This window comes from Mustela nigripes, chromosome 6, assembly GCF_022355385.1.
Source record: "Mustela nigripes isolate SB6536 chromosome 6, MUSNIG.SB6536, whole genome shotgun sequence".
NCBI classification, from domain to species: domain Eukaryota; kingdom Metazoa; phylum Chordata; class Mammalia; order Carnivora; family Mustelidae; genus Mustela; species Mustela nigripes.
Genome location: NC_081562.1, coordinates 103991444 through 104014526, shown reverse-complemented (window position 1 = coordinate 104014526; position 23083 = coordinate 103991444). Strand labels below are relative to the sequence as shown.

Below are 23083 nucleotides of genomic sequence, written 5' to 3'. Positions count from 1 at the left end.
GCCCCATCTTCTGCTTCCCTTCAGCTGTTGTTCAACCTCTCCTGGAAGGAACCTTTGTCAGGTCACTGACACATCTTGGTTGTGTGCTGGGGACTCTGTGGTGCCTCCCTGGGGCCCTCATTGTTTCTGCAGCAGACAGCTGTGCCCAGGGGTAGTCACAGCCCGGTAGGCTTTGGGGTAAGGGCTTTATGGGAAAGGGGCCCGAGATGAGAAATCATCAGTGCCCTGGCCTGACCCCAAGTGGCCTTGAGCTCCTGAGAACCTCTCCTCTTCCTTCCACTTGCTGAGGCACCCACCCATGGTCATGGACGTGAGGAGCACTCTTGAACTTGGACTTCGGTTCTCTGATCCTCTTAGCCTCTGTCAGACAAGTTTGACATGGAGATGCCTTGTTTCTTCCTCAGCAAATGGGAAGAGAGTGGCTGCACTGGGGAGCTGGGGGATGGGCTCGTTTGCAGGACTAATGCTCGAGGCTCCTGATCCCAGAGCAGCTTTCACTGCCCTGGGTGGTGTGGGCCTAGCCTTTTCATCAGCAAAAGCATAGCACCCCTTGCAAATGAAGAGTCCTTTCTCTCCATTTTATCTGGAAACTGATCTGCCTGGTGGGCTGCAGCCCAGCTACATTTGGGCAGGGTTGGTGCCCCCACCAGAAAGGGAATTCCTGGAGAGAAGGTGCAAAGCTCTGCACGTTTGCTCTGTATGTCCAGCATGGACACAGCCACGGGCACGAAGTAGGAACTCGGGAGACATTTGACAACTAAACTTCCTCTGCATGCCAGAGGAAGGAGGCCCAGCATTCGCGTGGCTGGAACCTGCAGTACCCGCCCTGAGCCATCTCACAGGTGAGGCAGGCGTGCCTCGGGGAAGGAGTGTGCCAAGCCCCTTGCTCCTAGATGGGAAATTTAAGTGTTCGGTCTCCCAGCCGCCTGCTTATTCTGTTGGAGGGCTGCCAAGACAATCATAAAAACAATGATATAATTACAGCTAATATCGACAGAGTGCATTGTGTCATGATGGGTAGTATTTTGGCCTAATTCTTGAAATGCACTCACTGAAATGAGGTTTTCTGAACTTGTTCACCCTTCCCCGTGGCCTTCTGCACAATCCCCTAGGGTCTGCCTTAGAACACATTTGCCCTGGATGTGAACATAATAAAAACACATTCACTATTCTTGTCAGTGTCTTGCATGGTAGCTGTTGTCTGCATGCTGGTGGGTGTTTATATCGGTGATCTTTGTGGTCTCTAAGTGGTTATCAGTATGGGATTTGCTCCTCTGTGCTTCTGCCGGTCGTCTGTTGGGCACTTGCCATGGGTAAGCAGGTCTTTGACACCAGGGGCTCAGTGGGGCTTAGTACCTGGTGCGCCCACCTGTCTCAGGACCTCAGACCTGACCCTGGTTCCCTGGGCCAGGAACTCTGTGTGTGTGTCCCTCTCTGTGTCAGTCTCCTCTCAGCACTCAGGGGCCCGTGCTCTGGCACTGAAAATTGGCCTGGGCGATGCCACTGGAGAAACATTTTGGGGTCTTCCATTTCTGTAGGGTGCCCCACTGTGAAAGCACCAAGTCATATGCCCAGGCATCATCTTCCTGTCATTTCCCCCTGACAATGACCTTGAGAAATGGCTAGAATGAGGGTTGTTTTTTTAGAGGAGCCTCAGAGGACTGACAGCTTGTAAGTGGGGGCTGGGGACTTGCGATTCCAATACTGGCCTTGGCTTGCCTCACCCTAAGTGTTCTGAGACTCTCTTAACCCACAAATGCTTGAGGGGCTCCCCAGGCCAGGCACTGTTCTGACTCAGGGGATCCTCAAGAACTTATATTTTGGTGGAGGAAATAGACAATAAACAAATAATTTAAGTTCTGTACTATATTGGGTGGTGACAAATGCTGTGGAGAAGAGTGAAATAGGGAAGATGGTGGAGGATAGGGAAGGGGCCAGAGATTATGGGTTAAATAGAGTACTCAGAGAAGGCCTTACTGAGGAAGTGAATTTCAGCAGAGACGGAAGAAGGAGATGGAGCCAATCCTGAAGATAATCTGGGGGAGGTGCATCCCATGGCAGAAGGAACAGGATGTGCAAAGGCCCTGAGGTAGGAGTGCGTGAGGCTTGTTCAAGCCCATACAGATGGAGTGAAGTAAGCAAGGGAGAGGTCATGGTACTCAGATCGCATAGGGCCTTGAAAGGAGTTTTGAGGACTTTAGCTTATATGATGACAAGGTGGGAGCCAGTGGGGGAATTTGATCAAGGAGAGACAGACCTGCCTTATATTTTGAAAAGGACCAGTGACTGCTATGTTGAGAGTCGACAGACAGTATGCAGTAGCAGCAGCTACAGTAGTAAGTGCTTATTTGAGTACCCGGCACGGTTGCGTTCAATCCCCCAGACAACTCTATCTCCATCTTCCTTAGGAGGAAACCCAGACTCAGCTGGTAGAGCCAGCTGTCAGTTTAGGATGATCGGATTGCAAAGTTGGTATTCTGGACTGTTCTCCAGTCTTCAGTGGCAAAGGTACGGATTATTTAGGATGATGGCGAGCAAATGTTCTGGCGTGGTGGTCAGGCTGCCCCCAGGCCCATTCTCTGGCTACTGTTAGGTGACTAGCGGGCCACCCAGAAGTGGGGAGGGGCAGGCTGTCTCCTTGAACTCTTGGTCGGTCATTGGTCGTTGGGTGGAAGCATGAGCAAATTGCTTCCAGATGAGAGAAGGCAGCTTGGGGAGTGGAATTTGTGCCCTGTCTCGGGATAGCAGCCTCTCAGGGCCCAAGAGGGCCCTGTGTCTTTGTGTTTGGCATATTAGACAAGCTCTGTACTTACAGACCTGGAATTTTTTGCTACTGGCTGGGGCTCAGCGCCTTGAGGTCGGTGGGCTGGAGGCCACAGCAGATGGTCTTCCCTCTGGAGCCAAAGCCTCCTTCTCTTTCTGAGTGAAGTCTGGGCCAAAGTGCCCTGTATTTTATGTCCCCCCTTTTCTTCCAAGTAGCTTAGATCACTTTCAGAATGTCACTTCCATAATCCTCTTATTTATTGCTCCCTAAGGAAGTAGGAAGATTTTTCCTTGTCTTTCAAAAAAAGTGCTGGGGCAGCTCAGGCCGTAGAGTGCGCGGCTCTTGATCTCGGACATGTGAGTGTGAGCTTCACATTGGGGGTTGAGTTTGATTAATAATAATAATAACAAAAAAGTGCTGCTGGGTGGAAAATTGGGGTCAGGGGGTGAGGCTGGGGTGGAGGGAGGGAGGGAACCTGGAGGCCTGGGCCCAGGCCTGGATGCAGCCTTCCTGGAGGGGGCAGGGCGGGCAGAGCTGAGCTGAGCTGGGAAACTGGGGCTTCTGGACTTGGGGGTTGTTCCTTTTACCTTTACCGCTGGCTTTGGTGTCTGAGTTTGTGGGAGGTGGGGCTGGCCTGGGGACTTCCTGCCCTCCCCTAGTGTGTGGTCTCAGGGAGCTTATGGCACTGGCAGTGTGAAGTGAGGGAGATTTTTTTAAAAAGATTATTTATTTATTTGAGAGAGAGAGAGAGAGAAGGAGCACAAGTAGGCAGAACAGCAGGCAGAGGGGGAGGGAGAAGCAGGCTTTCCGCTGAGCAGGGAGCCCCATGCGGAGCTTGATCCCAGGACTGTGGGATCACGACCTGAACCAAAGGCAGCCACTTAACTGACTGGGAGAGTCTTGCAAAGAGGTGTTGGAGGGGGCAGTGCATGTCAGCCTGGACCCTGGTTCTGGAGCTGGAGCTCAGCCTTCTACCCGCCTCCTCCCCGCCACCTTGAATACATACCACCTGCAGTGCCAGACCTCAGCAGTGGTAGGGGAGGAGGGTGCATTGTTCCGCAGGATAGAAACAGACCAATTTGGGAAGGAAAGTCTCCTTCTGGGCTTCTCAGATCCTAGCGGGTTTCCAGCCACAGATGCAAAGCAAACAGGCCCTGACTTTGTTTCTATTTCAGAAACCTCACTGCTGCTGACATGCCCCTGTGGTGGAACGCGACGTGGTCATGGGGCTGTGGGAGTCCAGGGAGACTCCACTTGGGGCTGCTAGCCATCTTCTCCTGTGGGGCTGGGGGGAAGGGGCTCTATCAGCCTCCATCAGTCTGAGTCAGAGTGGGGGAGGGGCCAGACGTTACTGGGCTTTGGGTGCTCCTGCCCTGGCCGGCCAGCCCATGAAAATCTGCAGCACTGTAAAGGTGGGAGGTGGCCTGGAAACTTGGATTGCATTCCTAGACGGTTTGGCTGACCAACCAGGGGACGAGGGCCTTCTTTCTAGCCTCTGAGCCCCCAGGATATTTCTGAGCTCAGGCTTTCACGGGTGGGGTTGAGGAGACACAGCCCAAATACAGAGACCCTCCCTGTCCCTGCCCAGTCTCCAGATGCCAGGTCCCTTCATCTGGACCCTTCGCATATGCCTGCTGTTAGATCCGGCTTCCCCTTTCTGTTAGGGCACTGGCTTCACGGTCGTCTGTGCCCTCTCAGGCCGACCGATGCTCCAGGGACCCTTAAGCCATACCTGCAGCTGGCCTCCTGCTGGTGGTATTTTACTAATTTGTATATCACCTTGTTGCAGAAAAGAGGGTTCAAGCAAACCCAAATACCTGGCAATATCCCATGCTCCTCGGGCCTGGGTTCATTTGTCCCTGACTTGCATCTCCCCTGTTGGCTAGGACTCTCGTCTGTGGTCAGCTAATTGATGCTCTGTGTTGGGACCCCAAGGCTTTGCACACGTCCCTTCTGCTGGAAACAACACTGTGCTGTATGTCTTTTCCTTAGCCTTGACAATCCAATATAGACATCCCTTCTGTCCACCAAGTGTCCCTTGCTTCCCCGTTGCTGAGGGCGTCTTTCTTACGTAACCCCATGGCACCTTGTGCTAAAGCTTTTCAGAGGAATCACAGTCTCTAGCTTAGAGCCTGGTGGGATAGGCAGCAAGGAATCTGCCCTTTATACAGGAAATGCAGTGGGCCATGTAAGAGGTGCTCTGTTAAGTGTTTGTTGGCCTTGGAGATCTGAAAAGGCATTCATTCTGGACTCACATTTTTGTTGCTGTTTGGTTTGGTATAGAAATTCTAGGTTAGGGATTTTTGTGTGTGTAAAACATTGCTTGATTTTCTTTTCAGTTCCAGGGTTACTGTCCAAAAGCTCAATGCCATTCCCATTTTTGAAAAAGATTTTATTTATTAGAGAGCGAGCGAGTGAGCATATGAGTGGATGGGCAGAAGGAGAGGGAGAGAATTTGGAGCAGACTCCTTACAGAATTTGAGGGCAGAGCCAGACCCCATGACCCTGAGATCATGGCCTGAGCTGAAACCAAGTGTCAGCCTCTCAACCAACTGAGCCACCCATCTTGATTCTTTGTGGGTATCAAAGGATTTCTCTCTCCAGGGTCGCTAACGTTCTGTGTGAGAGTCGTCTTTGCCTGGCATTGCGGGACATTGCAAGTGACACACCTGAGTGTAGATACATGTCTGTCCGGGGCACTCGGGAACCTTTCTGTCTCGAAACACATTATCCAGTTCGGGGAAACGTTCTGGAATTACTTCATAGATGATTTCCTCCTGCTGTTTTCTTTCTTTCCTCTGGAGCTCCTGGAGTTTGGACACTGAATCTCTCGGATTGGTCCTGTAATTTATTCTCTCTCTTTCCTCCCCTCTCTCCTTGCTGGGAGAGATCTTCAGCTTTATCATCTGAGCTTGTATTGGTTCTTTTATGTTAATGAGCATATTTTTAATTTTTAAGCGTTCTTCTGTTTTCTAAACATATCTTTTTTTTTTTTAAATAGCGTCCAGTTTTGGTGTCATGGATGCAATATCACCCTTATTTCTCTGACGCTATTAATGATAGTTCCATTTCGGAGGGATGGATTCTCCCTTACCACTGCCTGAAAAGTGTGTATGTGTGTGTGGTTTTTCCCTCTGTCTTTCCAGTGACGGGCTTTCTCCAGAAACCTCGTGACCCGTGGTATTCTGCTTACATCTGTGTGGGGTATTAGGATCTGTGTGTGTGTTTGTGGGGTGTCTTGTGGACTATGGGCCTCCTGTAGGGTGACCTGGTGGGCCTGTCTCACTTAGGAACCACTAAGTTCGTATCTTAGGTGTTTTCTCTCGAGCTGTTCAGATTCTCTAAAGGAGAACCTTCTACTAGTCCACCTGGAAAGTGTAAGGCTGACGTCCTGTGCCCAGGAACCTGACAGGGAAGAGGGCAGGGATTTGGGTCTTCTGTACCTCAGCTTAGCCTTTTCCGGTGTGGTGCCCAGCATTTCCCTGGGCTCAGTTTCCCTGGTCCACAGACCTTCTGCTTTGCCTTCTCTAAGACTAAACCTCTGGGGTGGGGTGGGGTGGGATGCCGACCTGCCTGAGGGAAGTGGGGGAGGGGGTCAGGGGCCAGGCCTCTTTCTCAGGCCAACTTACAGTCAGGCCTCCCTGGTGCTGCCGGTCCGGTCCCGGTCCCTCGGCCTTCTGGGAGTTCTGGAGTGCTAGTTCTTTAGGATTCGGCACTCCCAGGTTTCTTAAGTTAATTTCCACTTGTCCTTGTGCCCTCTGGTCTCTAAAATTGTGTGGCTGTCATCTCTCCGGCTGCTGTCTTTAAAATTGTGGGTTTGGGTTTATGCCTTCAAAAGTCTCTTTACTCTTGTTTCAGTGAGTTGTGGGGGGACCCAGGTAAAGCCCCTGTTCCCCCTGAGAGCCGTAGCCAAGGCGTAGTCGGTGTGTGCCGCTGCCCTTGTGTGCTGTTGCACACGCCAGTGGGTGTGTTTCTTCAGCCTTTGTGGGAAGGGAGTGCTGGGTCATTTTCTTATGGAACCCCCAGCACCTGGACCTGTGTGACTCTCACACGAGAGCCTCCGCAGTCACTGGCCGAGTGAGTGAGGGAACAAATGAATGGATAGCAAGGAGACTTGGAAACAAAAACGGAAACAGAACTACAATTCACCCCGGTTCAAACTGTTCTGTAATGCAAGGCACTTTAATGTAACTCTACACCTGTTAAATATAAAACCGTTTCACAGAGTTTATGGTTAGTGGCAGGGACATGGTGGACTTCTCCCTCATCCTGGTTTCTTTTCTCTGGCTGCGGTGAGCATGTGTTACTCCTATAATTTTTAACGGGGGAATTAAACGAGGAAGAATAAGAACGCATCTGGTTTAGAACGTGAGCCTGGGCGCATTGGAGCAGAAGGACGATCTATGGCTTTTGCAACTGTTCAAGGTCATGCTGCTGCTTTGGACCTTGGTGTCTTGCTCTGTAAAGCAAGTGGCCGGACCAGATGCATCGAAGGTCCCCAAGTCCCTGTCCTGTGACCCCACGACTATCTTCTGCTTGGATCATGATAGCATAGGTCTCTTGTGGAAAAGAACTGCCCCCACCTCTGCCCCCACCTTTTTTTTGGGGGGGGGGACATAGAATGCCTTTCATCAGCACGTGTGCTCATCTGAATCTTCATTCCTTCAGAACGGAGTCTGAGCTCATCTCCTTCATGAACAGTCCTCCCCTGCTCCAGGGTAGGCCGGACTCCCTGTCTGCAGCGGCCTTTCCTGGTGTACTTTGCAGCTGGGCAGAAAGGAAAGAGCCTAGACCGTGAAGCTGGACAGTACCAGGTCGAACATTAATTCTGTTGCTTACTCACCCTGTGGCCTTGGACAGCTTACCTGATGTCCCTGAGCTTCAGGTGCCCCCCCTTCCCAAAGGGAATTTGTTTTTTTTTTTTTTAAATATTTTTTAAAATTTACTTATTTGTCAGAAACAGAGGGAGAGAGAGCGAGTGAGCACAGACAGACAGAGAGGCAGGCAGAGGGAGAAGCAGGCTCCCTGCCGAGCAAGGAGCCTGATACGGGACTCGATCTCAGAACCCTGGGATCATGACCTGAGCTGAAGGCAGCTGCTTAACCAACTGAGCCACCCAGGCGTCCCCCAAAGGGAATTTGTAATGAGAGCTACATCATGGGGTTTACATGAGTATTGAATAGGATATATGTTTAAAAGGCCTCCCTTAACATGTGACACAAAATAGACCCATAACACAAGAGGCTGACGACAACAGGAATGATCAACATTTACGTGCATTGCCTTCTTTACTCAAAAGTAGGTACTTTTATTGTTTTTATTTTTCAAATGAGGAGATGGAGCCATAAAGACATACCTTGCCAACTGTCACAAATCAAGGACATGGACCGTTTTGTGTTTTTTAAGTGTTTGTGTTCACACTTATTCCACAAAGGCTGGTTTGATGGTGGTGAAAACGGGGGGCAGCTGGGGCCTAGGGAGTGCCTGGGGCCTGGGGGAGGGCAGCAGGTGTGAGGTGTTTGTGTCAGGTGACAGGGAGAGCGCCTCTCAGACGGGGATCTAGAGACGTCAAGGAGTCGAGGGAGCAGGCCTCTGTGGGATCTGGGGGAGCACATTGCAGGCATCGGGGATGGCGGCAACTACGGGAAGCCAAGCGGAAGACTGGGCTTGTTTCTTCAACTCCACATTTTCTCTTTGAGCTCCCAGATTGCCCGGTTTTCCTGTTTTGTGTCCAGTATGATACTGGATAAAGAAAGTGAGGAGCATTTTCTTAGATGATCAAGAAACATTTTTCTGTTAATTAGTACTCCCACCCATGTGTACGTAGATCATGGGGGCATAGGAACTGTATGTAGTTAGCACTCTAGGATGGTTCTCAGTCCCTTTCCCACAGTCTCCAGGGGGAAGGCAGTCTTAGGAGCAGCCCTGCCCTGCAAGTCCTGTCCACAACTCTGTACTGTAGCCTTGGTGGCCTTCTTTGATCTCTTTACCAGGCCACATGCTCCCCCGCCCCAGGGCCTTTGCACATGTGGCTCCCATCTGTTCCTTCAGGGGTCTGTCAGTTCTGTCTGTGGGGAAGCCTTCTGTGATCCCTGGCCTGGGTCAGTTCCCTTGTTCTGGGTTCTCATAGGTCTGTCTGTAGTTTTTTTCCTTCGGAGTATTCCTCTCCATTTATTTTGTCTTATCTTTTAGTTTTTCAGTTTTTAAAATAATTTGTTTATTTGAGAGAGAGAGAGGGAGAGTGAGCATGTGAGAGGGGGAGAGAGAGAGGGCCAGTGGGGGAGAGGGAGAAGGAGAGGGAGAAGCAGGTTCTATGCTGATCAGTGAACCTGACCTGGGGCTCGATCCCAGGACCCTGGGATCATGACCTGAGCTGAAGGCAGATGCTTAACACACTGAACCACCCAAGCACCCCTTCTTCTCCATTTATAACTGTATACTCACCTGAGTGGTCCTTGTATCCTGACTGTCTTTCTCCCGGGGCCATAAACTCCAGGAGGCAGAGGCCGGGGCTGCTCTAGCTCATCCCTTTCCTCCCCTGCATCCCTAGCATCTGGCATAGGAGTTGGCAAATTTTATCTGTAAAGGACCTGATAATAAATACTTTAGCTTCTGTAGACTCTCCGGTCTCTGTTGGGGCTCCTCAGCTCTATCCTTACAGCACAGAAGTGGCCATAGACAATGTGTACATGACTGAGTGTGGCTGGGTTCCAATAAAGTTTATTTATGGACACCAAAATTGGAATTTCATGTAATTTCCACATGTCGTGAAATACTATTCTGCTTTTGAGTTTTTCCAACCTTAATAAAAATGGAAAAGCCCTCTTGGTTTGTGGGCTGTATAGGCAGTGGGCTGGATCTGGCTGGCAGCCTCTAGTTTATTGACCTGTGACGCAGAGCGCTGGGTGACTTACAGCGGGCTCTCCGTGAGTATTTGTTGAACAAGTAGATGGCATCTTGGACAGGGTAAGAGGCAAAGAGTTTATGAGCTGCTGCCTTCCCTTGATTTACTCCATAATCTCTATCCCTTGTCAGATACCCTGTGATCTGTTAAAATTGAAGAAGATAGCCTACTGATTCTTCTTTTAAAAAACTACCTTATTAAGATACAATTTACAAACCATAAAATTCACCCATTTAAAGTGAACAACTCAGTGGTTTTTAACATATTCTCAGCTGTGTGGCTATCATCACTATCAATCTGGTAACATTTCACGCCCCGTCAAAGAAACCCCACACCTGCTGATGGTCATTCCCATCCCCCACAAACAGCCCCACTAACATTCTTTTTTGCCTCTATAGACTGGCCCAGTCTGGACATTTCATATAAACGGAATCCTATTGTAGGTGGTCATTTATGACTGGTTTTGCCTTCGCCTTGGCCTTTTTGAGGTTTGTCCTTGTCGTAGCATGTGTGAGAATTTCTTTTAAGTCCGAATGATAGTCCGTTGTATGGGCATATCACATTTGGTTGTCCGTATTCATTCATTCCTTCGTTGACAGACATTTGAGTTGTTATGACCTGCTCTGGATGCTTGTGCACAGTTTTTTTGGTGTCAACTTGTGTTTTCGTTTCTCTGGGGAAAATACCTAGAAGTGGAACTGTGTGTTGAGCCTCCTATGGGGCTGCTGGACTGTTCTCCAAAGCAGCTCCGCCATCTTGCCCCCCAGCGAGCAGTGTGTGAGGGTTCTAGTTCCTCCACAGCCTTGAAGGTACTCTTCATTTTATTTTAAGTTTTTGGCTGACTTGTCTACTGCTCGTCTTTCTGATTGGCCACTTGGTTCTGTGGTGGCCACACCTGTGGTTGTGAGATGGTGGGCTGAATCGGACACTTGGATACGCTTTATTCTTTCTTTGGTAAGAGCAGTGTGCACGCTTCTTGGAGCACATTTGGGCAGCAAAGCCTGATGCCCGTTAACAATGTGTTCACTGCATTTGGCCACGGCCTGCTGACTCCAACAAGTCTCCAAAGACCAAGGCAGCTGCCGGAGTGAGCAGTGCGGTAGATCAGGCAGGACACAGGCCCTGGGGCTCAGAATGTGGAGCATAGCTCGCCCGTGCTGCTGCCCAGATGCTTGACCTTGGGCAGGTGCTTAGTCTCTGCAGGCCTCAGTTCTGTCCTTTTCAAGAGGGGTCCATGCCTGCATTCAGCTCTCATTCAACAGATCTTTTCTGGGTACCTCCTGTGTGGCAGGCCTAGCACATTCCTCTGCAAGCTTATGGTGAAGATGAAACAAGGTGATGTGTGACGTGCTGAGCATGCATGAGAATAGGACAAAACCAGCTGACAGAGCCTGCCCTTTCTGCTGTCACCCCACTCCTCACTGTGTGCAACCGTCGTAAGGGAATGACAGCTTCTCAGAGGAGGACAGGTCTCTCCTGCTCACGTGTGGCTTGCACTGGGTTCCAGCCCAGTCACTAGATTCTGCTTGGAAGATTCCAGTGATGAGCACTGCCCCTGATGGCTGGGCAGCCCTGGTTTTCGGATCTGCCTCTCTGGAGCTGGCCTTTGGCCTTGTCTCCGCCAGCCAAGACCAAGAGAGTGAGCCTGCTCCCCCCGTCTGCATGACAACGCGGGAGTATTTGACAACAGCTTCCCCTCCATCTCTTCTCCAGTTCCACCAGCTGTCTCCCAGATAGCTTCATCTGAGACCCCGCTGCCCTGGTGGCCGCCTTTGGATATCCTCCAGCTTGTTTGTTGTTTCCTGGACTCAGCCAGAGCCTTCCCCGTTGGAGATAAACACAGACCGAGTGCCTGAATGAGTTGTAAGCCTCGTAGGGTGACCAATCTTACCTTTACCAGCAGGATGCTCTTATGGAGGAAAGTACTCAAGAAGGAAAGATAACTTCATTCAAGATTATGGAAAAAATAAAATTCCAGCGAAAGCCTCTCTGACCCTCTGTGGCTCTCCCAGCTCAGTCTGGGAAGGCAGTGCAGGCCGCCCTCCTCATCCGGCCCCTCCTGGGCATCGCAGGGGCCAGCTGCTCTGCTGAAAGGGTTTGTGATTGAGGGTCTGAGGGTTCCCCACTGTCACCCCCTGTCCTGGGGGGCAGAGCTGTTGAAACATTTCTTGGGCTCAGTTTTATAAGCTGCTGGAGGGAGATGGTGACAAGCAGCCCGTTAATAAAGGCACTTGAGCAAAAGCAGCACAGGAAGGGAGAGGACGCAGAGCTCCATCATTTGTCTGTCTGATTTTCGTGTCCTAGGGCCTCTCTCTTCTTCTGGTGGGAGAAATCCAAATATGTTTAGCAATTCCTCTGCTGCTGCCCATGAGAGTCAAAGCCTTGTAGCCTTTGTAATCAGGAATAGTCCAGAAACCCACAACAGGCCCAGCTCTGCCCCAAGGCAGGCACAGTGACGAAACACACATTTTGGGCCTTTCCCACTTCCTTAGCCTGAGTTTTCAAAAGCCCGTGCCTAATTTTTTTTTTCTGTGCTCCAGGCTGATTTACATAACTTTATTCTTCTGTGGTTAGTTACTCATTCAGAAATTCCCCTGTCCATCTGTTCTGGGATTCTGAGTCAGTGGTAACAGACTATCATGGTAAATTCTGGCCTCTGCCTCCCTACCTCCTCTCTGCCCGGAGGTGGAGGCAGAAGGCAGAGGCCAAGGGCCGGGACACCTGTGCGGAGTCTGTCCACCTGTGCGGAGTCTGTCCACCTGTACGGAGTCTGTCCACCTGTGCGGAGTCTGTCCAGCAGAACGGAGTCCGGTTCCTCCAGCTGAAGGAGCACCTTGGGAGGCAGTTGCTACAGGTACTGGAACCTCGGGGCCTGAGTGCTTGCCTCCAGGCTGTTCCCTCAGGGCTTGGGAGGTGAGGGGCGACCCAGAGTGAGAGGCAGCATAGGGCATGGCTAAGGCCCATCTCTGGTTCAGGTCCCAGCCCTGCCGCTTTCCTCTGTGGCCCTGGGCAAGTTCTTCAAGCCCTTTCTCACCTGTGAAGTGGAGATCCTAAAAGACCTGTTTCACAGAGTTATTGTGACAGTATATGAAGTGAGTTGAAGCATCTGGAACCCGCTTGGCACACAGAAGCCCCGGGCAGCTGTTAGCAGTGGTGAGGAGGAGGGCGAGGAGGATTTCTATTCTTCCTATTGGGCTACCTCATCCCTCGTTTTTTCTTAATGGAACAAAGATACCCAGTGTGTCTTTATTGACAAGTATGGGAAAGCTCTGGTGTGAGCTCAACCCCATGGCATTCCCCTTCAGATTCCTTAGCACTCCCTCCCTCCTGCTCCTGACCAGTGTCCTCACCACTCCCAGTCTCCGAGTGAGAACCAGCCTTTGGCTGATCGCCCAGTAGCAGCAGACGATTTCATGTCCCTGCCTCAGTCTCCTCATCTGTAGCCTGTGGAAAAGCATTTACCTCTCGCTCCTCTTCCTCCCAGTGCCCTCCAGAGATGGAAAGAGGCACCAGGCACCATCTGTTAAGCATGACAGACAGGTCCCAAAGACAGAACTTTGATGAATGGTATGGGAGAGCTGGAGGGCCCAGGACCCAGGGGACCATCATCCTGCCCTCAGGAACCCTGGGCCATGGTCTGGAGGGGGTGGGCATGTTGCTGAGTTCTCTTCTTGGGATATCGAGAGCACATCTGTGCCCCTTGGCTTACCCCACCGCAGAAAAGGTAGGTCAGATGTTGTTTGGAGAGTCCGTCACAAATGAATATTCTCCTAGCTCATTCTCTGACCCCTGCCTGGACAAGTGCCTATGCTTTTGCGCTCAGGATACTCACAAAGGGGCGAAGGGCAGTTTAACACCAGAGAGAAAGCCTCAGGGACATGAATAACCATCCATCATTGCTTTCCCGTTATGCCTCAGGTGCTGCTTCCCAAGATGAGGAAAATGAGGCTCAGAGGGGCCCATGAGCTGTCCCCTGAGGTCATGCGGTGGAATATGCCAGAGAAGGAGATCTACTCCTTTCAGGGAGGCTTCTAAAGTGTGTGTTCCTTCCAGGAGGGGAAGGAGCCCCACGAGGCCCTGTTGGAGCCCACAGACCTTTTCTTCTGACTTTGCTGGAGAATTGTGATGAAGCCCTTTCTCTCAGCCACATTGATGTTCGTGTGTCCTTTCTGCTACTGGTCCCAGCCTTTCCCCCTCCTCCTTTCCCCTTCCCTGTTGCCCACCCCAGCTCCATGGAGTGTTTAACTTGAGGACCTCCCCGTTGGTGGCTGGCGACACATCCCACCCGCCTCTGCTATCTCCCGAGATTTGAGGCATCAGCAGGTGAGAGACACGTGTGCTAGAAGATGTGCGTGACCTCGGGCTTTTGTGACCAGTGTGGAGAGGGACATGGGGAGGTGAGATGTGGTTGGCAGTGTTTGCTGCGCTCTCGAGGTGTTCTCAGCTGAGAGCATGGAATCCTTGTGGTGGGGGGGTGGGTCCTGTCATCACAGGTCTGGCAGCTGGGGCCCCCGGAGTCTGTCTGTCGGCCTCAACCGACTGTGTGACCTTGGGCCCATCGTTCCCCATTCTGGGCCTTGCTGTAACATGAGGGGTTTGTTTTCCTCCAAGTTCTACAACCTGAGATGTCTCCATGGGGGAATACAGAGCCCAAGCTCCCTCTCTCCTCCTTTCCCGGTTGCCTCTTAGAGGTTGAGGTTTGCTTTTCAGCTGGTGTTAATTGCAAAGCTTTAACGTGTGCTACGGCAGGGGCCAAGAGAAATTCCAGGGCCATAACTCCCTGGGACATCCAGGGTGAAAAGTGTTCCGGTAAGGGCAGGTTCAAACAGGATACCCTTGGGGCCCGGGGACGGGATACAACCTTGGCAGGCTCCTTCACCTCAGGGAACACAGCTCCGTGGCTTTGGAAGCTGGCTGGTTAAACCTGGCAGGACCTGCTTTCCAGCTGCCTCATCAGTGCCCTTGTGTGGCAGAAGCCTAGCCGGCCAGCTGGGGTCCAGCGCCCCCTCAGCCTGGAACTCCTTGTCCCACCAGCGGCTTCTCCTTCCTTTCCAGCCCACTCTTCCACCCCCTCTGCCATCCAGGCACCGTCTCTCCTCCAGCTCTACCAGCCCCGTGGCCCCAAGTGCACTTCCCAGCCTGCCGGCCTGCCTTCTTGGTTCAGGCCTCCCATCCCCTCTTCATCCTCTCTGCTTATGGAGGTCACCCCCATCCTTTCAGACCAGGCTGGGATAGGTCAGAGACTGAGCCTGGTGCAGGGCCCAGCCCAAGGAATGCAGGTTTGAAGGGGGGTGGGGGAGGAGGAGCCTTAGTGCTGACCTTGGTCACACGTCACAGCAAGTAAGCCTTGTCACCTGCTTGGCATGAGGCTGAGTTCTGTGAGTGTAGCAAAGATGGGCACAGCTCACTGGCCTTGGTGAGAGCAGCCCTCATGAGGGGCCGTTGTGGAACGGTCTGGGATAAACTGAGTCTGTAAGTGGGAGGGGCTGGTCGGGCCTGTGCAACTTAGGTGACAGTCCCAGGACCTGGGTCCGGCTCCCCTTTTGCCCCGGGCTCCTTTGCAGACCTTGGGTCTGCCACAGCCCCCTCTCCGATGTTTCCTCTTAGTAGAATGAGAAGGTCGGGATGGGCCTTCCTTGAGGCCCTTCCAGCTCTGCCGAATTAGCAGTCGCTGGCTATCAAGGGCTTCCTGTGTGTCCCACAGTAGGAAGCATGACGGGTCGAGCCCCATCCAGTTCTCCCGACACCAGACAGTTGTCTTCACCCTCATCTTGCAGGTGAGGACCCTAAGGTTGAGAGCCAACAGTTCCGCGGCCCCAAGTCAGATCCAGGCCACAGGTGGATTTTGTTTGGACCGCCCCCTTTGGGGTTTTTGTTTGTTTATTTGAATTTAAACATGGAAGCGATTTCACAAAAATAGAGATTTGGGGCTTTTTTAGAAATGAAGGGTCTGGTTACACCGAGTCTGCACTGCTTGGTGGCAGCATTTGGCTGGGTCGGTCTGAGTCTCAGCCATTGCCTGCAGGTGGGCCTGGGCTCTCCTGAGCCCTCCAAGGCGACCCAGCGTGGGAGCATGCCTGTAAGCTCAGCCAGTGTCATTAATTAGCCTTTTCTCCCTGCCTCTGGTTAAGTATGTGATAGAACTCAGACTGTGTAGGTCACACAGCTGCTCTATTCGAGGCAGCAGTCAGACTCGGCTCTCTCTGGCTTTAAACCATGAACCATCAGCTGCTTTTCTGCGTTATTTCTGAGTCCCAGCAGGGATGTTTGGGTCCTCTGCTGGAGCGCGAGAGACCGTAGTCAAATCTCTAGATAAGGAAGTTGACAAGAGTTCCTCTTTCCAGAGAGGTTCCAGTCTCTAGCCCCGCCTGAGGGCACTGTCCTGGGAGGTGGTAGTTGCTACCTCGCCTTTGAGTCCGGAGTAGAGCCCTCCCCTTGCCCGACAGTGTGTCTCTTCCAGTTGATTCCGTATAACCGTGTGTTGTGTTTCCTGTTTGCTTGCACCTTGGTTTCTGTTTACTGACAGGGTGAGCCCAGGAGAGCCCACCTCCCTGTTCCTAGGAGCGTTGCCAAAATGCCTAACAGAGAACGTGTGTTTTGGCCATGGCAAATGGAGGGAGGAAATAGAGAGGTCTGTTCAGACCGTGGATGCCTTGGGGTTGGTCTGGGGTCTCTAAGGGATAGGCAGGCAGGATGCTGGGCCTCCCGAGCAGGGCGGGGGCTCTGAGGGGAGCCCTGGTGGAGGTTGGAGTTTCCTGCCCTTGGTGTTGGTCTGTCCAGCTGTTTCCTCCTGATAGAGCATTTGGACAATGCCACAGTGACTCAACTCCCAGCATCACCAGTGAACAATAGCAGATCTGTCCAGGGTCAGCCAGGGAGTGGCGGCTTACACTCGTCAACCTGCTTCCAGGCTCCCCGAACCGTTTCCCTACTTGCTGTTGGTGGCCCACAGCCCTTTCTGGTTGGGTTAATTTCAGGCTGTTGCTTTTTGGTTTCCCTATAGCGTGTCCTCACTCCTTCTGTGTGCACAGCTGATCAGAGCTTCGGTGGCTCCGTGCTGACCAGCTGCCTGCCTGCCATCCAAGGCAAGTGTTGCCAGACCTCCCTTACCCTTGGTTTGAGGTTCAGTGGGTTTGGCACAATCCCTCAAGGTTCTGAATCTCTATCCAGGCATCTAGGACCTGGACGAGTGTCCGATGGGAAAGACAGCTGTGTGATTCTGTAATCTCCTCCAGTGGGTAGAGGATTAAGCAATTTTTTGGTGGGTTTGTTTTCATGGATTACGATTTTTTTCTAACAAAAGTGATTGTTTACTGAGTGTTTCTGAGTTCCTGTCACACAAGCACTTTGCATAATTTATCTAACTTAGTCCCTCCGTAGCTCTCCAAGGGATGTAGCAGTACCTCCATTTTACAGATGAGGCATCTGAGGCACTGAGATCCAAAGTCCTGTGACATGTGACTTCCTCAGGGGGAGCACGGAGTGTGTGGAAGAGGATAGAAATCAGTTTGGGGACCCTGGATGGGAGATGAGTGGTTTGAAAGAAGCGGCACAGAGAGAATGCAACAATGAGTGGGGCCAAGGCCCAGTGTTCTTGGAGTTTATAGGAAGGCGAGGGAAACCGGTGTATTATTGCTTACCTCTGATGCAAGACACGTGACTGGAACTAACAGTGGGGCTGCCACAGTGATTTGGAACCACATTCTCATCCAGTGTTTGAGCACCTGAATAAAGAGACCCTTCAAAACTGAAGTGTGATCAAAACTGGTCCACGTAGAAAATACCGAGATGTGGTGCCATTTATGTCTAGAGTTGCAAAAGTGCAACACTGCTCAGAATTAGTTTCAGTAGATATTGGAAGTTTATGTCCAATGTTCATTCTGACTCAGTAATTCTGTTTTTTGGAATTTGTATGAAGGAAGTTATCATATACACATGTATATATATGGGTATATATGTACACACATGTGAATAAGTTATCTTCATTGTAGCATTATTTGTAATAGATAGTTAGAATTGGAAACATTCCAAACGTGCAACAAAAGATCGGTTATGTAAATTTTGACACATTCATCTGATGCCTTGCTGTACAACCTTTAAAAAAAAGCCATGTCTTCAGAGATTATATATGACTTAAGATAATGCTTATGAGAAAGTGTCAAGCAAATAGTGTAGGATTTAAAACCATATAGGCTGTAAATTCTAATTTTTAAAAAACACAAAGAAAAAAGACTAGAGGAAATATACCCCAAATGCTAATGATGGTACTGATTATTAGTGAGTTTTGTTTTCTTTTTTATGTTCTTTTATAGCTTCTAAAATTAAAAAAAAAAATGATTTATTTATTTATTTTAGACAGAGAGAGTGAATAAAAGGGAGGGGCAGAGGGAGAGGGAGGATCTTGAGCAGACAGACTCTCCACTGAGTGTGGGGTCTGATATGGGGCTTTATCTCCCCACTTTGAGATCATGACCTGAGCTGAAATCAAGAGTCGGCTGCTTAACTAACTGACTGAGCCACCCAGGCATCCCTAAATTTTTTTTTACAATACTGTAATAGCAACAAGAACAAAAATGTCTCAGGGCGTTTGTTGCATGAGCTTACGCCACCGTGCCCTACAAAGGGAGTCTCCAGCACTTTCTAGAGCGTGACCTTCAGTGTGTTTGGGGAGGTGGATCCTCTGCTTTCGAGTTCCCTCTTTCTTCTCCATCACTGTCTCCCCTCTCCAGTTCATTCCCTTAGTGGGCCATCGATTTATAACCGAAGGACGATTTTTTAGAAATATGCCTTGTGTTGTATTGGTTCTGTTTCCCGAATACTGTGAAAAGAGAGACATTTTATACTTCTCTCCAAAAGAAAACCCTAATTTAAGTTTCTTTCCACTCATGCGATCCCAATTGATTTTCTCTTTGTAGTTCAGATGGCCTTTGTCAGATAGAAGAATTTTCTGCTCCTGCCTTCAATGGCCTTGGAAAGCCCAATTTCAAATGATAGGTCGTTGCCATGGCCTGTTAAGTCACACCAGTCCTGCCTGCTTTCAGCACGGAGGAATGGGAGCGAGGGAAGCTTTGCCATCTCAACTGTTCTGTGGCTGATGAGAAGTTTGAAGCTGACCCCCGGGTGAGCCCAGAGAACACTTGTGATGTGAACTCAGCAATAGCCTTTTTGTTTGTGTTCTGTGGCTGTTGATCAGGACTTAGCACGTTACCTGGCATTGAAGGCTCCCACAATTGTTGTTTGGATAAATTCTGGCCTTTGCGGCAATATTCACTCCCACCGGTGAGACTTCCTTCAAGCGTAGGAGGAAACTGGTGTCCTGTCATGGTTAAGAAGACAGGTTTAGGATCAGAGAGATGTAATCGTGGCTCACTAGCCCAGTGATTGGGAGCCCTGCCCCCAACTTGGAGCCTCACTTCCCTCCTCTGTCACGTGGGCATAATGCTGAAACCCCAGAGGGCTGTTACAGGAATTAAATGAGATCCTGTTTATAAAATGCTTAGTAAGGGATCAAGGAATATACAGCTAATATTACATAAATGATACCATTGTTTTTGGAGGACAGGTTCCTCCTATCCGGGTCTTTGTTCTTGCCATGGTTGGAAGGTGGCTTCAGTGGTTCATTCTCATGGGGACCCAGAGCCCTGACCACTTTCTTCACCCCCAGCTTCCACCTTCAGGACACCTCGCCACTCTTTCTGGATCTGCAGACACAAAAAGGCTGATTCCACCAGCTTTCCTGGCTACTCGCACTCCGTGGGGAATAAACTTTCAAAACACGGAAGGCCCGTTCTCAGGTCATCTTCAAGGAGGCCTTTAACGCAAAAGACTGAATTTCCACATCCCCTGAGAAATAATGTTCCTGGCCCCGTAAGGACTCAGCTTGCCTGCACCCCACAACCAGGCGGCTCTGGGTTTCCCACTGGTTAGGGCAAAGACAAAAAAAGTTTAAGGTACAGCAAGCCATCACCGTCACCACCTGCCTATTTCTGTTGTTTGGAAAATTTTTTGATTGTGATGAGGTATGCATAACATTGACCGCTTTAAACATTTTTAAGTCGTACAGTTCAGTAGTGTGTTAGGGTTCTCTGGGGGAAACAGAGCCAAGGGGAGAAGCATAGACACACGTGTCTTTTATCCTATGATGGCCTACAATACCTGACGTACATAGCATGTGGGCGGAGCTTGATCAGGAGGGATTGGCTGGGACCGTAATGGAGGCCGAGAAGTCCCACTGTCTGCTGTCTGCAAGCCAGCGGCTCAGGTGGTGTAATTCCGTCTGAGTCCACAGGTCAGAGAACTAGGGGAGCCAGTAGTGCGCGTGCTAGTCCAAGGATGGCAGATGAGAAGTCCCAGCTGAGGCAGGGAGGCAGGGAAAGGGGGCAAATCCCTCCATCTTCCACCTTTTGTTCTATTCAGGCCCTCAGCAGACTGTTTGGCCTTCACCTGCACCAGGGAGGGGGGCACTCTACCGACTGTACCAATTCAGATGCTGATCTCATCTGCGACACCTCCGAGACACACCAGAAATTAGGTTTCATCCGGGCGTCTGGGCCAGTCTGGGTGGCGCATGAAGTTGACCTTCACAAGTGGCGTCAAGGACATTCACGTTACCGTGTGCCTGTCACCACGGCCTGTTTCCTGAGCATTGTCATTCTCCCGAACTGCAGCTGTGTACCCCTGAAACCCCAACTCCCCACTCTCCCCTCCCCCTGACCCTGGAAACCCTTGCTCTGCTTTCTGTCTATGATTTTGAGGCCTCGAGGTTGCTCATGTAAGTGGGGTCACCCAGCCTTGGTCCTTGTGTGACCAGCGCAGTCCCCTCCTCCTGCGTCCTCATGGGTCAGCAGTGCTGTAGTCTGTGTCTGAACTTCATCCCCTTTTTTAGGCCGAATAATACATTCCATTGTGCGGATTGGCCCCATCTGTGTTTATCCACTGCTCTCTGATGGACATTTGGGTTTTTTCTACATTTTGGCTCTTGTGCCCATCATATTTTAAAGTTAAATCCCCCCCTCTTCCCTTGGAGTCCTCCTACTGGTTCCCCAGGACGTGCCTCTGTGTCCTGGAAGTGATGACTGCACACCTTGGTAGTGATACGTGTGTTCATAGGCTCTTTCCCTATGCACTGGCTCCATTTATCCATTTCCCTCATCAGGCTGTAAATGCTCCGAGGCTGGGAATTGTGTTTAATAATTCTTTTTACTAGCTCCTGAGAGTCTGTTTTAGGAAGCGCTAAAGGATCTTGGTTAAGAGTGTGGGTCCTGAGGTCAGACCACAGGGGTGTGTACCCTAATTCTACCACTTCTAACTTGTCATTGCACAGGTCCCTTCCCTTCACTCACTTTTTCTTTAGAAATGGCGATGATGGTGATTACCACCTTGAGGCGCTGTCGCAGAAATGAAATGAGATCGTCCAGGTAGAGGGTTTGGCACAGTGTCCCAGACATTAGACGCCCTTAAAAGTTAGCTTAAGAACAAATGAGGAGCTCAACATCCAATTCTGGATTCGTTGCTTTTATACTGTTTCTTCTCGAGGTGGCTGGGTGGAGAGTAAGGTGGCTTCCGCGGTGGGTTGGGATCTCTGGGTCAGACCCGGGCAGAGTTCGACCCCGCTCACCGCCAGTCGCTCACATTTCCTCCCAGTGCCCTCGGCCCCCTTCAGGTGGTGTGTGCCCGGGGCCCCGGGTCTTTTTCCATGCCTCGCCTGTAGCCTCTTTTCTGAAGGGGCCGTTGAGGAGTGGGACAGACCAGGCAGCGAAGGGAGGCCTTGGGCCCCATATGGGCAATGGCTTTCTCGGGATGGTGCTGTTGGGATGGCCAGCGGGTAACATCCCAGATGCTTTACTTTGCCGGCCACTGCAGAGTCAGCCGTGTGCCCGTGGCCGGTCCAGCCTGACCAGCTCGGGAAACTTGAACCTCTCTCGTGGGAGAGCCCGTGTCCCAGCAGGGTCGGGCTGAGCCTTTGGCAGCTGCTCGAAGTGGCCTGTGGTTTCTCCTCCACGCTGATTGAGCTGGTTAAAACAGAAGTGTCTCTTTTTTTCCTTCACTTTACAAAAGTTTCCCAAATATTCACTAGATCTTTGCACAGTGTATTCTTAGCATTAGCTTCTAGATTTGGCTTCCTGGACAGAAATGGTGGGGGGTGGGAGGTTCTGCTTGGGGCTGATTTTCTGCTCCGGGTAGACGTCTGCCTGCAGGCGGAAGGCAGGAGCTGGGCGAGTGAAATCCAAAGGCCATCACCCCTCAAGTCAGGTGACAGGGCTTCTCGAGGCTGGTGCTTGGGATTGGCTGTGGCCTCGCCAGAGTGGGCCCTTCCTGCTTACGGCACCTCGAGCAAGTTCTTTGCCCCTTTTACCGTCAGCCTCCTTATCAGCGAGATGAGGCTAATAATAGTGTCTTCCCTGCAGAGATGTGAGGATACAGTGAGATAATCTATAGAAAATGCTTAGTATAGTGTCTGGCACACGTGGGGTTGCTCTAAAAGTGGACGTTACTTCTATTTTTATTGGCGAACTTTATTTTTGTTGTTCCCAGCCTCCCGGCTCTCTACACCTTTTTTCTTTTTGTGGGAACTCTGATTCCTCTAGGATCTCGGTGTCCTTGAATGGCTCCCTTCTTTCCTCTGGCACCGCCCACTCGGCGGGGGTGGGGGGAGTGCTCTCATCCTGTAGCCACAGCAGATTTCAAGGGGGAAACATCAAGGTCGTGACAGTTGTCCTTGCTGAGTGGTGCCTTTGCTGTTTCTCACCTCCTCACCTCCATCAGGGCGTTCTCTACTTGCTAAGATCGTGTCCTCTCCCTTTGTAATTTTCTCAACTCTTGGGGGAAAAGAGAGGAACTGAAGGTTTATGGAATGCCTTTATGGGCTGGGAGCTGCTAGACACATTCATTATCTCATTGTCCCAATGGCCCTTGGAGCCTGCTGTTAATGTTATTCCTGTGTTTATGGTGGAAGAAACTGAGGCACAACAAGGCTGGGCAAAGAGCCAGAGGTCACACGCAAGCAGGTGACAGTGGGGCATGATGGAACCTGGACTTGGGCAGCGGCAGCCATGATCTTTTCACCACGGGTGCTGGGTGGCCTGGTTGCGCCCAGCACTGGGGACTAGCTCCCCTGCGACTCTGGGCCCCTTGCCTACCTTCTTGGAGCCTCAGTTTGTTCACCTGAAAATGGGCATAAGTGTAGCATCTAATGCTGATAAAGCCATCGCACAGTGCCTGACACTGGGCGAAGGTACCATCACGTGTGCTTTTCTGTCAAAATTTGACTTCAGGTAGGTTCCTGATTCTGGGAACTCACAGAATGAGTCCTGTCCTGTGACCTCTCCTGGACGGACCCCAAGTATTTGCTCTCATGCATCGTGTCCCTCCCAAAGCTCTCTCTGTTGTTTTTTTAAAAATTATTTATTTATTTG

At 50.9% G+C, this 23083-nt stretch overlaps 1 protein-coding gene across 3 annotated transcripts in view; it reads left to right on the top strand.

The window, feature by feature from the left end:
• The window catches only part of TSPAN9 (tetraspanin 9), a 192200-nt gene that overhangs the window by 24452 nt on the left and 144665 nt on the right, over nt 1–23083 (top strand). The gene's annotated exons all lie outside the window — the stretch shown is intronic.